Source organism: Theobroma cacao, chromosome 1, assembly GCF_053813885.1.
Source record: "Theobroma cacao isolate CCN51 chromosome 1, ASM5381388v1, whole genome shotgun sequence".
Taxonomy (NCBI): domain Eukaryota; kingdom Viridiplantae; phylum Streptophyta; class Magnoliopsida; order Malvales; family Malvaceae; genus Theobroma; species Theobroma cacao.
The window spans coordinates 41,093,642-41,108,334 of NC_142639.1; positions in this window are offsets into that span (position 1 = coordinate 41,093,642).

The window sequence follows — 14,693 nt, forward strand, 5'->3', positions numbered from 1 at the left end:
TCCGGACATCTGGCATCTGTTCTGCTTCTTTTAATACTTGTCCCACTTATTGGGTGGCTTAGTTTCAGTTTCTGGATTATTTGCTTTGTGAGGACTGTTAAAAATGCTATCTTCAATTCTTAAGATGGTTTAATCATGCTAAGTTTCATATATTTGAAATATGAAAATCAGTCTTGAATCATCACGTGACTAATGAAGAAAACTCTTAATTGGTATTGAATCATCATGTACTGGAGGAAGAAAACTCTTATATCATATTCGTGAATCTATCTACTGTTAATAAAATAAGTTTAGATAAATATCAAGTTTATTTTTTTTTTCTTTATTTGAAAGATAATAAATTGTTGTTAAATAATAATATTTAATTTAAAAAGAAATATTATTGTGTGGAGCCTTACTTGTCCCATGCCAATGACGAAAAAACAGAGCATGAATCATTACAGGTTTCGGGGTTTACATAAGTATATGTTCCTGTGAAAACTAAAGGGGAACAGCATGCTTAAGGATTTTCCTAGCACAACTAATGAACGATAGAATTGAGAAAAAAGTGTTCCCTTCTTCTAATTAGAAAATAATATCCCTGATTGTTTGTTCTTGGTTAAGAGTATTTACCACTTTAAAATCGTTACACCAGAAAATGGCGGAGGAACTGTGTGGTTCTAATAGAGTATAGTATTGCTATGGTCACATCGATACTCAGTCCACCCTTCAGATCAGCTGCAAAATTGACGTAAACTGGCATTTACTAATCAGTAGAAATGATTAAATTCTGGTGCATTTTTGTCTTTCACTTTTCCCTTTTTGGTTGCAACGTGCGAATTTGCTGCAGTGGTACAGGGTTGTTCTTCCATACAATCAAGCATCCATCTTTAATGACAGCAATAACCTGTAGCTTGTAAGACAAACAAAGAGCAAGCCAAGAGCATTGGAAATAAAGGTCTAAATAACAGAAGCATAAATTTCAAAAATGATTGCATGATGTGGCATCGGATCTTTAACATCTCGATTGTAAAGCATCTTGAAAAGAATAGTGCCAAATTACAAGTTCACCATTTCAGTCTTACATGGACCATGGTCAAACCATACAGCAGCTAAAGAAGAGTAACGAAGTTACCATCATCTCCTACTTCGGGTGTAGAGGCTAAACAAATGTCAATTTCTGAGAAAATGGGCCTAGAGTGCGTGTCCTACTTAACTGTCAACAGGTACTCAAGCAGAGCTCAGAGCTGCCTGCAACATGATTTTTCCTGCTGAAATTTTCCAGCAAAAGCAACTATGTTCAGAAAAATGCAACGAGAATCAAGATATGAATTAAATTATCAAAATGAGATCCATGGAGGAATTTGAATGGACAAGTACAAAATTATGAGTAAAAGGCAGCCCAAATCCATACCAAGTTAATCAAGACCCAAAGCCCAGCCATTTTAAACCCTTCTTCCACTAACCAAATCAATACCCAAAACAATTAAATCAAGCGAAGTTTTAATTATATGAACTCGGACGGGGGACGATTTTCATTAAAAGACAGAATAAAACAATTTGTTCTGTTTATTTTCTGAGACTAAGTTGCAAAAAGCAACCTTGACAATCATTCACGCACTTATCTCTGTCTCATTCCACCAATCAAGAGAGAGTGGGAGTACAGGGACCCATTTCAATTGATCATTGCAATTCCCCACCTGATTCAAGAAACCAGTCACCAGCATGTCAATTTAGATTTAATCGTCCTTTTAACGTTTGACTACATGTAATGCAGCCAAATTGGTGTAGAGGAAAGAAAAGTTTTCCGCTTGAGTGGATAAAGATCGAGAGAAGGACGTACAACAGACCAAGGCAAAGGGAATTCATCTTTTATATTTTTCTATTTCTGAAGTTCATTTTTTATTTTTATATTCTTTGCTTCAAATTTGTTTTTATTTAACAACAATAACTTCTTAAAATTTATGTTTTTTGTTGAAAGGTTTCTTAAAATCTATGTTAACATGTAAGAAACCTTTTATTTTGTTTATTTCATTTATGTTGTTTTCTCCTATAACGGTTTTTTTGTAAATTTTTTTCTTATTATCCGTTAGAGTTTTTTTTTTTTTTTAATTATAATTTGTTAAAGTTAGAAGTAGTAATCTTGACTATTTATTTATTTTTTTTGAAAAACAATTTTATTAACATTAAGACCCTTATGCCACCCGAAGCTTCTAAGCTATTTGCTTAAAACTTCTTTTGGCATATAGTAACCGCCCTGTGCTATGCTATTTGTCAAAAACTTCTTTCGGTCTGTAGAGCCCTGTGCTTGATCATTTCCTGTACAATTAACCAACAATCCATGACATCAAACTTTCGTGGCAAAAGTTCAACATTAGAAGAGCAAAACACCATATGAAATAATTCTCTACCCTTTTCCGAGAGACCCCATAAAGAAAACAAAAGAGTGAGCAGAGCACTAAATCCATCCACCTTCTCCTCTCTCCCTCTCTCATATGCGCCACCTTAATCCCTGCCGTCTCATTAGTATACAGTAGATATCTAATTCTTTGTTTTTAATTTATAGTTTGATACACTTGCTAAGTATATAAAGGGGTGGCAGAGCAAGACAGAGAAAGAAGGAGAAGAAAACTAGCAGTAAAAATGAGCAACAACGACTCAACGAACCATCATTCTGAAAGGTTAGTTCGCGGGGTTTACATAAGTATATGTTCCTATCAAAACTAAAGAGGAGCTGCATGCATAGCGATTTTCCTACCACAACTAATGAACGATGGGATAGAAAAAGTGTTCCCTTTTTCTAATTAGAAAATCATATCTTTGATTGTTTGTTCATGGTTAATTAAGAGTATACCATGTACTACTTTTAAATCGATAAACCAGAAAATACCTATTAAAGTAAAGGATGCCAGGAGACCAATGTGGTTCTAATAGGGTATTGCTATGGTTGCAACATGTTATTCGATCATGATACTTAGACCACCCTTCTCATCAGCTGCAAAAATTTGATGTAACTGGTGTATACTAGCGTAAATAAGTACAAGGATATAGATTTTCTGTTTAAAAGTTGCAAAATCAAAGACGTAGAACATGGGGCTTCGCAGTTGGCCTCTATGGTTTGGACATGAACTTTAGTTGCCCATAATAGGCATTGCCTATCGCCCCCAATTCCCAAAGAAAAGCAAATGAAAAGCTGTCTCTACTCTGGGAGCAGGCGTTCCGTGGGCTTGGCAGGTTTCTTAGACACCATCAAAAGTCAAAAGAAGAGAAACGAAGTTAATATCATCTCTTACTTTGGGTCCAGAGTCCAAACAGATGTCAATTTCTGAAAAAATGGGCATAAAGTGCGTATCCTACTTAATAGGTAGTCCAGAAGAGCTCAGAGCTGCCTGCACCAAGATTATTCTTACTACATTTTTTATTTCCAGACAAAAGTGAATAAACCCCAGTTACATTCAGTAAGCAACCATCTTTAATGATTGCTCAAGTGTTCAAGGACAAAGTAAAAATGAATCCTTCTTGCTAAGAAGCAGAAAGGATATCAAAAAGGAAGTGTTTGCTGCGCAAAGTTATCTCTGTATGCCCTTGGGTGATCCTTCACATCCACCAAAACAAACGTTTATAGGCACAAGGCCTTTTACAAAACTGAGGCAAATAACAACCGAACGAAAAAACAGTAAAGGAATAAAAGAGCAAAGAGCAGCACGTGATAAACACGTCTAAAAACTAGTGAATCAATACGTGGAGAGTACGCGCCTCCACTTTTCTGAACAAATTAAACTAGTAACGGCATTCTGATCTTCATTTTCAACGCACCCCTGAAGGTCAGAACTGCAAATTCCCAGCTTGTCTCTCAGAATTTCAAACTTAGGCCTTTCGTGAAAATATCCGCTAACTGGTTTGTCCTCTTGATTCCTTTGAAAATCTTTTCTGCTATTTCATCTTTATAATGGGTCTAGAATCACATCTGTTTTAACTTAGAAAGGTGCTGAGAGCTTCTTGGAAAAATCATCAGAAATATTTGAAACTCTTATGTTCTGACAACTGAGGCGAGGCTTCGGCATATGCAAAATCAGTTGCCAGTTGATGATTAATGAATCTGAATCTAATATAAGAACTTAAATATGTAAGACTTTTAGACTGGCGGCCTCCTTTCTTCCGTCAAGCGGTCACTCAGTAGCAATTTTTGATTCAATAGCCGTTTCCATAATTCGAACATACGAAATTCAACATTAAACCATCTTAAGAGTTCTGGAGAGTGTTTTATAACAGTCTTAACAAAACAAACAACCCAAAGGGTGAAACTAAGCCACCCGATTAATGGGACCACGATTAAAAGAATCGGGATTGGTGCAATAGCTAGAGAGAATCGACTAATGGCATTAAGAATGAGATGATAATTAGCTGGGAAATACCATTTGATGACCTTTACCGAAACCCATATGAAAAGAGTTACATAGAAAGCCAACATAAGACAATGGTGCGTGTCGAAGGGAGACTCTTTTCTTCCTTGGTATTGTGTCTGGAGGTGTACGCATGATGTACCTATGATAAACATCATAACATCGGAAAATTTTTGTCTGCCCTCGTTTTCTCTGTCGACAAGGAAAAACAAATGAGTTGCACTTAATGAAGCAAAAATCATGCTTTGGGAAACAGGTTTTATGATTATTAACACCCGAAAGATTATAATAGCAACTAATAAGAATGCTGAATTGCTAGCACATAAGAAGCGAATGCAATTTTCAAACATCATATCTTATACTAACTTTGGTAATATGTAAGAAATCTTCTAAACTGATCAGAAATAATAAAACAGTGATACACTCAAAATTTAACCTTGGCATATTTCTAGGAACCAAGTTTGAAGCTTCCAAAGTGAACACTTGAGTCTTGAACTTTTATGTACTGTTCAGTTTCTTAGTAACAAAAAAACAAAAAGAAAAAATGGAAAAGGAAGATTTTTTTTGGAAAGCATATGCCAAAAATCAAGATAGCCATAAAATCAGAAATATGCTAAAAATCCATAATGTCACCCATTTCCCTATTTTATGTGATGATTGTTGTCTTCTTGAGGTTTTGGAAAAAGAGGGTTTTGAATTTCCGTTCTAGTCTAAGGTCTCCACCCGCACGGAATAGCCGTAGCTAATATGGAGGAGTTCAAGAATGGGATTTAGGAAATAGCTATCTTTTTTTTTGTGAAAAAATAATCAAATGTTAGAATTACTCTTCACATAAGAATATGACTCAAACATTCAAAGTAATGTTCTTATAGGAATAGCTATGTTGAATTTCTAACGGAAACTGACCTTGCAGGATGCTGGTTGGTTGGATTGTTGCTCATTTTCAGTTTTCTTTCACTGAATTCTCTGCCTTGCTTTGCTACTCCGGCAAAGGGCTTTGGTTTTAAGAATTTCTATGCTAAAGATGGACAACAAGTTAGTTGATATATATATATGCTATTTGTACAAGGAGTTAGAGAGCAATTTTGGAGTAAGAAAGGGAATGGGAGTGAGCGTGCTTTTGAGAGGGAAGGGGGAGGTGGACGAGAGAAGAGAGTATACATAGAACATGTAAGAGACGACCACCCATTGACAAATTGAAAGAGATGACCACCAATTGATATATGGGGACCCTCCTTTTTCACTCTCTCTTTGATAAAACTGAGACCGAGAGAGGGGGAGAGGACGTGGAAATTGTGTCCAAAGAATTATGGGGACCCTCTTTTTTTCAGTCTTTCATTGATTTCCATGTTTTTTTTCCTCCTTTTTCCGTGTTTGGTAAGCAATTGTCTAAAGAAATAGTTATTCTTTACTATTAGGTATTCCTCCAAAATAATTAAAACTCAAACTTAACTAAACCCAAGTCCCTCATAATAAAAATGAATCCTTACTTGCTAAGAAACAGAAAGCAATGGCTATCAAAAGGGAAGTTTCTCTGAAGTGAAGAAAATGAGAGGTCAAAATCTTTATTTGTAAAAAACGATATGTACATAGAACTATTTTATCTACTCTTGCTTGTATTTTTCTTTTATAGATAATTAAATTGATCAGTCATCCAAACAAAATAGGAAAAAGTTGCTACAACAAGTAACAATATATGTTAATATAGATTTTAAAAAGCTATTGTCGTTAAACAAAAACAACTTTGAACCCAAAAGATAAAAAAAATGAATTCTAGAAATTAGAAAAATGTAAAAGATAAATTTCCTTTGCCTACGCATCAAAGCAAGGAAATGAAAACCAAAGAAAGATTTTGTTTTCGAGTTTGCTCCCATTGTTTTCTTCCTTTTAACGGTTTGTTCTCTACTTCTACTGGTCTTTTCTCTGTCCACTCTCTCTTCTTTTTTTTTTTTTTTGCTTTGACAAAAGAGACAGTTCTCTCTAGACGGGTGGAGACACAGAGAAGAGACTATTGACTAGAAATGAACAAAAAACGCTTTCGTTTTCTTTGCAGCTTCGTTTTATCGGTCACTACATGCCATTGGTTTGCATCATGAGGAGCGAAAAGTCATAGAATATAGATTGGGACCGATGAAAGTTACACCATAGAGAGCATAATAATGTATATGGACTATATATGGTTTATACCACATTTGAATATAGATAGAAAAATGTCCCAACTAGACCTCCCTGTTGTCTCATTAGTATATAGTATATATCTATTTCTTTAATTTGTTATTTTCTTATTATTTATTAAAAAATGATGTTACCAATTTATGGAACTATCCAGAAAAGCCGATCTTTTAAACCCTCTCAAAGTATAAAGGGGTGGCAGAGGAAGACAGCGAATTCAGGGAAGGAAAATCAGAACTGAAAATGTGCAACAACGACTCCCAAAGGTCAGTTGCGGTTAGCAATTAGCATCCTACGAGTACTTTAGATTTCAGACCTTGCCCATTTCTAAAACTTTTTTTTTTTCTCAATACTAGCAGCATTCTTTCAAGTGTTTTAATCATAAAAACCTGACTCAAAGCATGGTTTTTGCTTCACTAAATGCCAGCTCATTTTTGCCCCCTGTCGACAGAGAAAACGAGGGAGGATTAAATTGCTCAATCAAGTTCTATGCTGTAATTGTGTTTACCATAAATACATCATGCACACTCCTCCAGACAAAATATCAAGGAAGAGACGAGTCTTCCTTCAACACGCACTATTGCCATATGTTGACCTTCTTTGTTAATCTCTGCATATATGTTGTGGCATGGGTCACTTAAATGAATCTCCCTGCTACCAGCACAAGGTCCCGTCTCATTGTCAATGCCATTTGTCAATTCTCCGGAGCTCTTGCATCAATTCTACTTCTTTTAATCCTGGTCCCGCTTATTGGGGTGGCTTTGCTTCGTCTTTTGGGTTGTTTGCTTCGTGAGGGCTGTTAAAAAATACTATTCAGAATTCTTAAGATGGTTTTACCATGCTAACATATATTCATAAGTTCGAGATATTAAAACTATTAGTACGTCGTCGCATGGTAAAAAAACAAACTATGTTGTCGGTCTAAAATCTTAATTAGACTTTTTAAAATCAGATTGGTAAATCATCAACAGTTAAATTCTCATAAATTTACCTTATTTAATCAATACTACGAGTAAAATTAACAAAGTAAATTCATCAATATGTTTAAATTTAAATTAAAATATATATCTAGTTTCATATATTGTTGCTTTTTTTATGCTAGATAATATATTGTTGTTTAATGACAATCCTTTATTTAAAAAAAGATATTGTTGTCTGGAATCTAATTTCTCTAATATCAAATGAGTGTATGAATTTTATACGTATATTTTTTTATCAAGATAAACTCTATATTTAAGATTTGGGGTTGACCTAATTTGCATCAATATTGGCCCGCTCTAATTTTGGGCTTAATGTCATAACCACGAACGGTCCAACGCCGAAAAATAGTTTCAAGTGAGACCAGTCTGCTTCCCAAGACATATAAATCCATGTTGTAAAGTATCAAGTTGAGGACCTGTTTAGCACAAAAAATACAGTATTAAATGGAGGAAGTTAAAAGGAGACATTAGTTCATTGAGTCCTGATTGTTCAAAATAAATTGGCTGTGAAGAGCATGACCGTCCTTTGACCAAAAGAAAGAAAAGGCACAATCTTTTAACAATGGGAGTGGAGGAGGCTAAGACAACCGATCGTCAAAATGGTTCACTCTAGTCACACCTGAATATTTGAGTTTAGTCCAGGACTTGAGAAAAAGTGTCGATCTTGGAGACCAATCTGCGGCCCAAGACTGTGGCAACGAGTTAAAATTTCAACTGTGGAGCTGTGAAATTGCATGTCCAAAGCCACGAGAAAGAGCAACTGAAAATGGAGCTAGAGCGCGTGACAGTTAACAGGCACTCGAGCGGAGCTCAGAGCTGCCTGCATCAAGATTTTTCCTACAAATGGAATCCAGTTACATTCAGTAAGCATATCCATATCTTTAATGACGGCTATAACCTGTTCAATTGCTCAAGTGTTTACCACGAAATAAAAGTGAATCCTTTGTGCTAAGTAGCAGAAGGGAATGATTGTCAAAAGGGAAGTTTCTCTCTTGGTATTCGAATTTTCGTTATTCTCTGGATTTAAAAATAAAAAGTTTTTGTTGTTAAACAAGATAAATTTCCTTTGCCTAGGTACCAAAGCAAGCTTTTTACTTTTGTAATTTTATCATTGGAAAACGAAAACCAAAGAAAGCTTCTTCTTTCCAGTTTCCTCCCATTTGATTTCTTCCTATCAACAGTCCTTTCTTTGACGAGACCACGCGGAAACTCTTCGCCACTCCTTTTTCAGAATAAAATTGAGAAAGAAAGAAGACGTAGGCAGCTTACGCCGGAGGGATTTTATAATTATTTCCCTGTAACCAATCAACTTGCTTTGCACCATTGTTTCTTTTTAATTTGATGTACAAGCAAAGATGGTTTGCTACGTTGTGGGAGTATTCGTAAAATGCTATAGTCCACGATCATAGTCCCATGGAATAAATATCTTTTTGTAACTGGCAAGGGTGAAAATGGAGGAGAAATAGACTACAAAGAAGAAAAAACGAATTCAATAGTTTAGCAGTGGAAAGATGATCCTGTCCCACTTAGCCAAAAAAAAGGAAGATGATCCTCTCCCATCCTCAAACTCAAAGTCAAAACCAGCGATCCCCTCTCCAATGCTTTAATAGGAATGACGATTCCCCAGCATTTAAATGGTTAGCTTGTCCACCTTATTTCTGATAAGAATAAACTGAGGCTTTGAAAAGGAAAAGTCTCGGGAGAGGACAAAAAATTGTGATTATGTGTCTAAATCCTGGATTGTTGGTTGAATGCTGTTCAAGAACTAAATTCTTATTGGTATTTTTCATTTAGGTTGTACTTTTTAAAATATATAGTTTTTACTTCTTAAATCCATGGTTTTAATTTTTATATAAATTATAATAATTAGTGTTATACTTGTGCATTTTAAATAAATTATGATAATATTACTTTTTACTTTTATTTTATAACAATTTTTCAAGAAAAAAAAATGATGAGTAATTAAAGAGACTTAACTAAATAGGGTATTAGGTATTTCTGATATTAAGTGATTATGACTTTTTATCTTCCTAGATATTTGAACTTTTGGTTTTTTTTTTTTTTTTTTCATGACATTGGCCGATCACTTCTCACCTTTCTCCCAACCCTTGAACATCTTACTCTACTTTTCATTAGTTATTAAATAAATCCCTCCCTCCATCCAACCCTCCCACTTAGCATTAGTTATTTAATAAGTCCCCCTCCCACCCTCCCACCCTCACCTTTCCCATGACACTTGAGATCATCTTACTTCACTTAACTAATTTCTCCCCAAACTTATCCTTATATGTTCTCCCCCCACTTATCCTTATATGGTTATTTAATAATTAAGTCTCTCCCTCCCTCGAATTAGATAATTTGCTACGTCGTTAATCGCTTTTCACATCTCTTGCGACGCTCGAGCATGCATTCTTGCTATTCTTTCCATTAGTTATTTAATTAATACCCTTGATGACCACCAGTCTGGATAAAGAACCATCACTTTATAGTATAGACACAACAAAAGTAGCCATCACTTTATTTATATTGCTCAAGTTACACACTTAAGGTGACGACGCAGCCAACCATGACTTTATTTTTAATTCTTTTATCAACCTTCCACACACTTACCTTTGTTCCACCTTTATTAGTAATTCAACAGGTACTTATTTAATGGCGGCAAATTTAATTTCTCGCTACCTTGTTGGCATGTTCCACATTTGTCTGTGGCGAGAGGACCAAAAAATTGTGCTTAGTTACTTTTAAAATATATAATTTACACCTTAATTAGTATTATCTTAAATAAATAAAAACATGTTTGGACCTTCTTATTTGAACTAAAAAATTAGTTCGTGTCTTCCGCAATTAGTGACGAATTTAAAATTTTGAATGAGAGATTATTAAAGGGTAATTATAAAGATAGTCATAATATATATATATATATATATATATATATATATATATATATCAAATTTTATATTTATAATTTTAAAAAAAATTAAAAATTGAGAAGTGACAGCTATCACCACCTGCCACCCCGTTACTTCGTCTCTGTCCACAATAATATGGAGTTTAGGATTTGTTTCTCACTTCCCACACATCCACCTTGCTTTTCTTGTTTGATTAATTCGTATTTCGAATGAGAAACCGTGATCCACCGTCCTTTTTCAAGAAGAGGATATTTGGACTTATTTCTTTGAACTAAAACAACGCATTATAGAGTAGCATTCTCCGATAAAGACAATACTCTATGCATATTACATTCGATTCTTAATTGTATAAAGGAGTGAGAAAAGTGATGGAAGTGCGATGTTATCTAAAGCAGTGTACAACGACGTAAGTTGCCACGATAGTCCTTTTGCATGCGATGTCAGGTCATCCATCCGCTTTACCCTCTTTACCCTCGCATTTGCCTTCCTTTTTCGTACAGTCTACTTGATCGCCTGCGACTCATTAGTATATAGTATATATCTAATTCTTTGTTCTTTACTTATTATTTTATTAAAAAAAATTGTTTCTATATGAAACTCGTAAGGGAAAGAGAGGCCCAGTTTCTCGTCCAAAACCAAAGTGAGCAAGACAGAGAAACCAGCATCACAAGTGAAAATGTGGAACAACGACTCAACGAACCACAACTCTGAAAGGTCAGTTGCTGTTATCAATTCAGCATCCTTATTTAGTTACCACTACTTTTAGAGTTCAGACCTTGCCCTTTTCTAGAACCTTTATTCCCAATAATAACAACAATCTTGCAGGTGTTTTAGTCATGAAATCTGTCCCAAGGCATGACTTTTTGCTTCACTAAATGCAGCTCATATTTTTTCCCTGTCTGACAGAGAAAACGAGGGAGGACTAACTTGCTTCATCAAATTCCATGCTGTAATTGTGTTTACCATAAATACATCATGCACACTTCTCCAGACAAAATACCAAGGGAGAAACGAGTCTCCCTTCGACACGCACTATGGCCTTATGTTGGCCTTCTTTGTTAATTTCTGCATATATGTTGTGGCATTGTTCAATAAAATAAATCTCCCAGCTACCAGCACAAGTTCCCATCTCATTATCAACGCCATTAGTCAATTCTCTGGAGCTCTTGCATCAGTTATGCTTCTTTTGATCCTCGTCCCACTTATTGGGTGGCTTAGTTTCGCGCTTTGGATGGTTTGCTTTGTGAGGGCGGTTAAAAATTGCTATCCAGAATTTTTAAGATGGTTTAATCATGCTAAATTTCATATGTTCGAAATATGGATATCGTTACTAAATCAGCATGTGATGGAGGAAGAAAGCCCTTGATATCATGTTTCGTGAATTCTCCTTGCACCTAGATTTAAGTAGAAACAAATATCCAAGTTTGGTTTTAATATGTTGTTGTTAAATAACAACATTTAATGTAAAAAAATATTATTATTTAGAATCTTTTTTCTCCTATATCAGATGGCTGCACAAATTTTATATTTATATATTCATTAATCAAGATGAACTCTATATTTACACCTTTATTGATGAAAAAAAACCCCCAAGGAGCATGAACCATTAACTGTCGAATTGCCCCACTTCAATCTTGGGGCTATTCTCATAACCACTAACCGGCCAACACCGGAAACAGTGATACCAATCTGCGGCCGAAGACTGTGCTCAACGTCTCAAAATTTCAACGGCGAAGCTACTAGAATCGCATGTCGAAAGCCACATGAAAGAGAAACTTGAAAATGGGCCTCAACCCTCGAGTGTCGAGTGCGCGTCCTACTTTAAATAGAAAGAGCTGGATGCATAAGGATTTTCCGATCACAACTAATGAACAGAACAAAAATCATATTCCTGATTGTTTGCGCATTTTAAGAGTGTACTATGAACCAATTTATATGGACAAGCTAGAAAATGCCTACTAAATGTCATGACGTGCGGGTCTGGGAACTCGTCTGCCAGACGCGGGTGAAAAAATTAAATGGTTTAGGGAGTCGTCACTAATTTTTTTTATCTAGGTGTGATCGGTCATCTATTAATCAAATTCTAATCGACGAAGTCCTAAATTAATTTTAGGTTCGTTGAAAGAACGATAACTGGTTCACGTTTTAGAGATGGGTTCGGGAGTGCGGTTACGTACGGAGAAGGGTTAGCACCTCCGTAGCGCCCGTTCCACGAACGGTACCATTTAATCTTAAGTTATCTTAATATAGCATTTTCTTAATTTAATCCCTACTTTATTAATTAAATTTTTATTGAATTGACAGACTGAGTTTTTCATTTAGTTTTACGTATGCATATGATGCAAGCGTAGAATGTGTCATGACTTGTTTATTTTAAATAATGGAGCTAGTAATCTTTTATTGGAAAATTATTCGAAGACCATCCCAACGCTTTGATGAAGTCTCGAAATTCTCCTCACCTAGAGATATCTCCGGAAGAACTCGTCTCTACAAGCTCTTCGGGGAAATCCCATCATCGGGACTCCCGCACCATTTGCAAGGTAAATATGACATGCTATGACAGGATAAAATGATGATATCTACATGCACACGTTTATTGATTTAGGTGTTTAAAAATTTTTGGATTATTTATTATTTATTATTTTTTTATTTATATATTTTTTATTTTTTGGTTTTCTATTTAAATCCATATTCGTTGTTGGTTAATTTTTTTACTTGATTACAAAGCTTATCTAATATATAATTAATTAATTTTTAAACGATTGAATTAACTTTATTTAGTAATATTTATTTAAGCTCATTAACTAATTAATTCGAATGTAACAAAATTTCCTTACATATATTATTTTTTAACAACGACTATTTGACTTAATGGGTTTTGAAATGTAGAGTTCAGATTTATCCAGACACTTCGGTGAAAATCCGTCTCGAACTTCGCATCCAAAAAACATCCACCCGAAAGAGGCAACTCTTTGCCCCTTTTAGGTGATAATACTCAAATAATTGTTCCAATTATATTATTTATTATTATTATTTATTATTATTTATTTATTTATTACTTATTTATTATTATAAATATATATATATATATATTCGTATCATGAATTATTATTATTATTATTATTATTTTATTATTTGCAAGCCTCTAAATATATTTATAATATTAATATTTTTTATTCACTTATTATCGTTATTGTTATTATTTATATATTTTTATTTTTATTATTTTTATATTTTTATTTAAGCTAAGCAAACAATTAAATAAACTGGATAAGCTCAAAACAACAAGCCCAAATCCACAAGAAATGGGTAAGGCCTCACCTTGCTTGGGCTAGAATGATGGCCCAAGTTGTCTGGGTTGCACGGAGGTGTCACAAGCTTGCTTCCTTGGTCCGTCTGGCCCTCCCTTAAACGCACCGCTTTGGGGCTCCGGGGACTCCCTCAAACGACGTCGTTTAGGCGTTGATCTTTTAAATTTCTCACTCCACTGAAACGATGCCGTTTAGACCTTAAACTCGGGTATATAAATCCTATTTTTGGCCTTTTTTTTCATTTTCAGATTTCATTTTCTCTCTCTAGCCGCACCCTCTCTAACTTCTCTCTAAAACCTTCCCTCCCTTTTTCCTTCTCCTCTTCCTTACGCCGGTGGCCTGCCTTTAACCGGCTGCCCAAGTGTTCCTCTTCCCTCCGCTGATGTGGATCTGGCCTTCCCTGTCGCCGGTGCTGTCCGGGTTAGGAACCCAAATTCGAGGCCTTTCTCTTTTTTTACCGCCCTCTCTTTGCCGGTAACCTTCCCTTGCCGTCGGCGTCCCTTCCGATTCACAACTTACCCACGCAACCCACTCTCCTTCACACACACTACCCGAACCGTCTGTTGAAACACTGATTTGGTTGTTTTGGCTTCTTTTCTTTTTTTTTTTTTATATTTTTTGTGTGGCTAGGGTCTTGCTGCTAGTAGAGTTAGGACTTTTGATCTATGGTTTTTTTGTTTTTCTTTTTGCTTGTGGCTAGGTAGCTTCTGGAAGATTTTTTGATCTGTGTTTTTTGTTTTGCAGGTGGTCCTTAAAAAGTCGGGTTGTCCAATTTTTTGGACAACCCGGTAATGGGGTTCTGGCACCAGGGAGTTGGTGGCCAGAATCCCATCATGTGTGGTGGTTGGGGAAGGGATGGCTGGGCGTACGCCCAGCCATTCCCTCTTCTCTCTTTTTTATTTTATTTTATTATTATTATTATTTTGTTTCATTTTATTA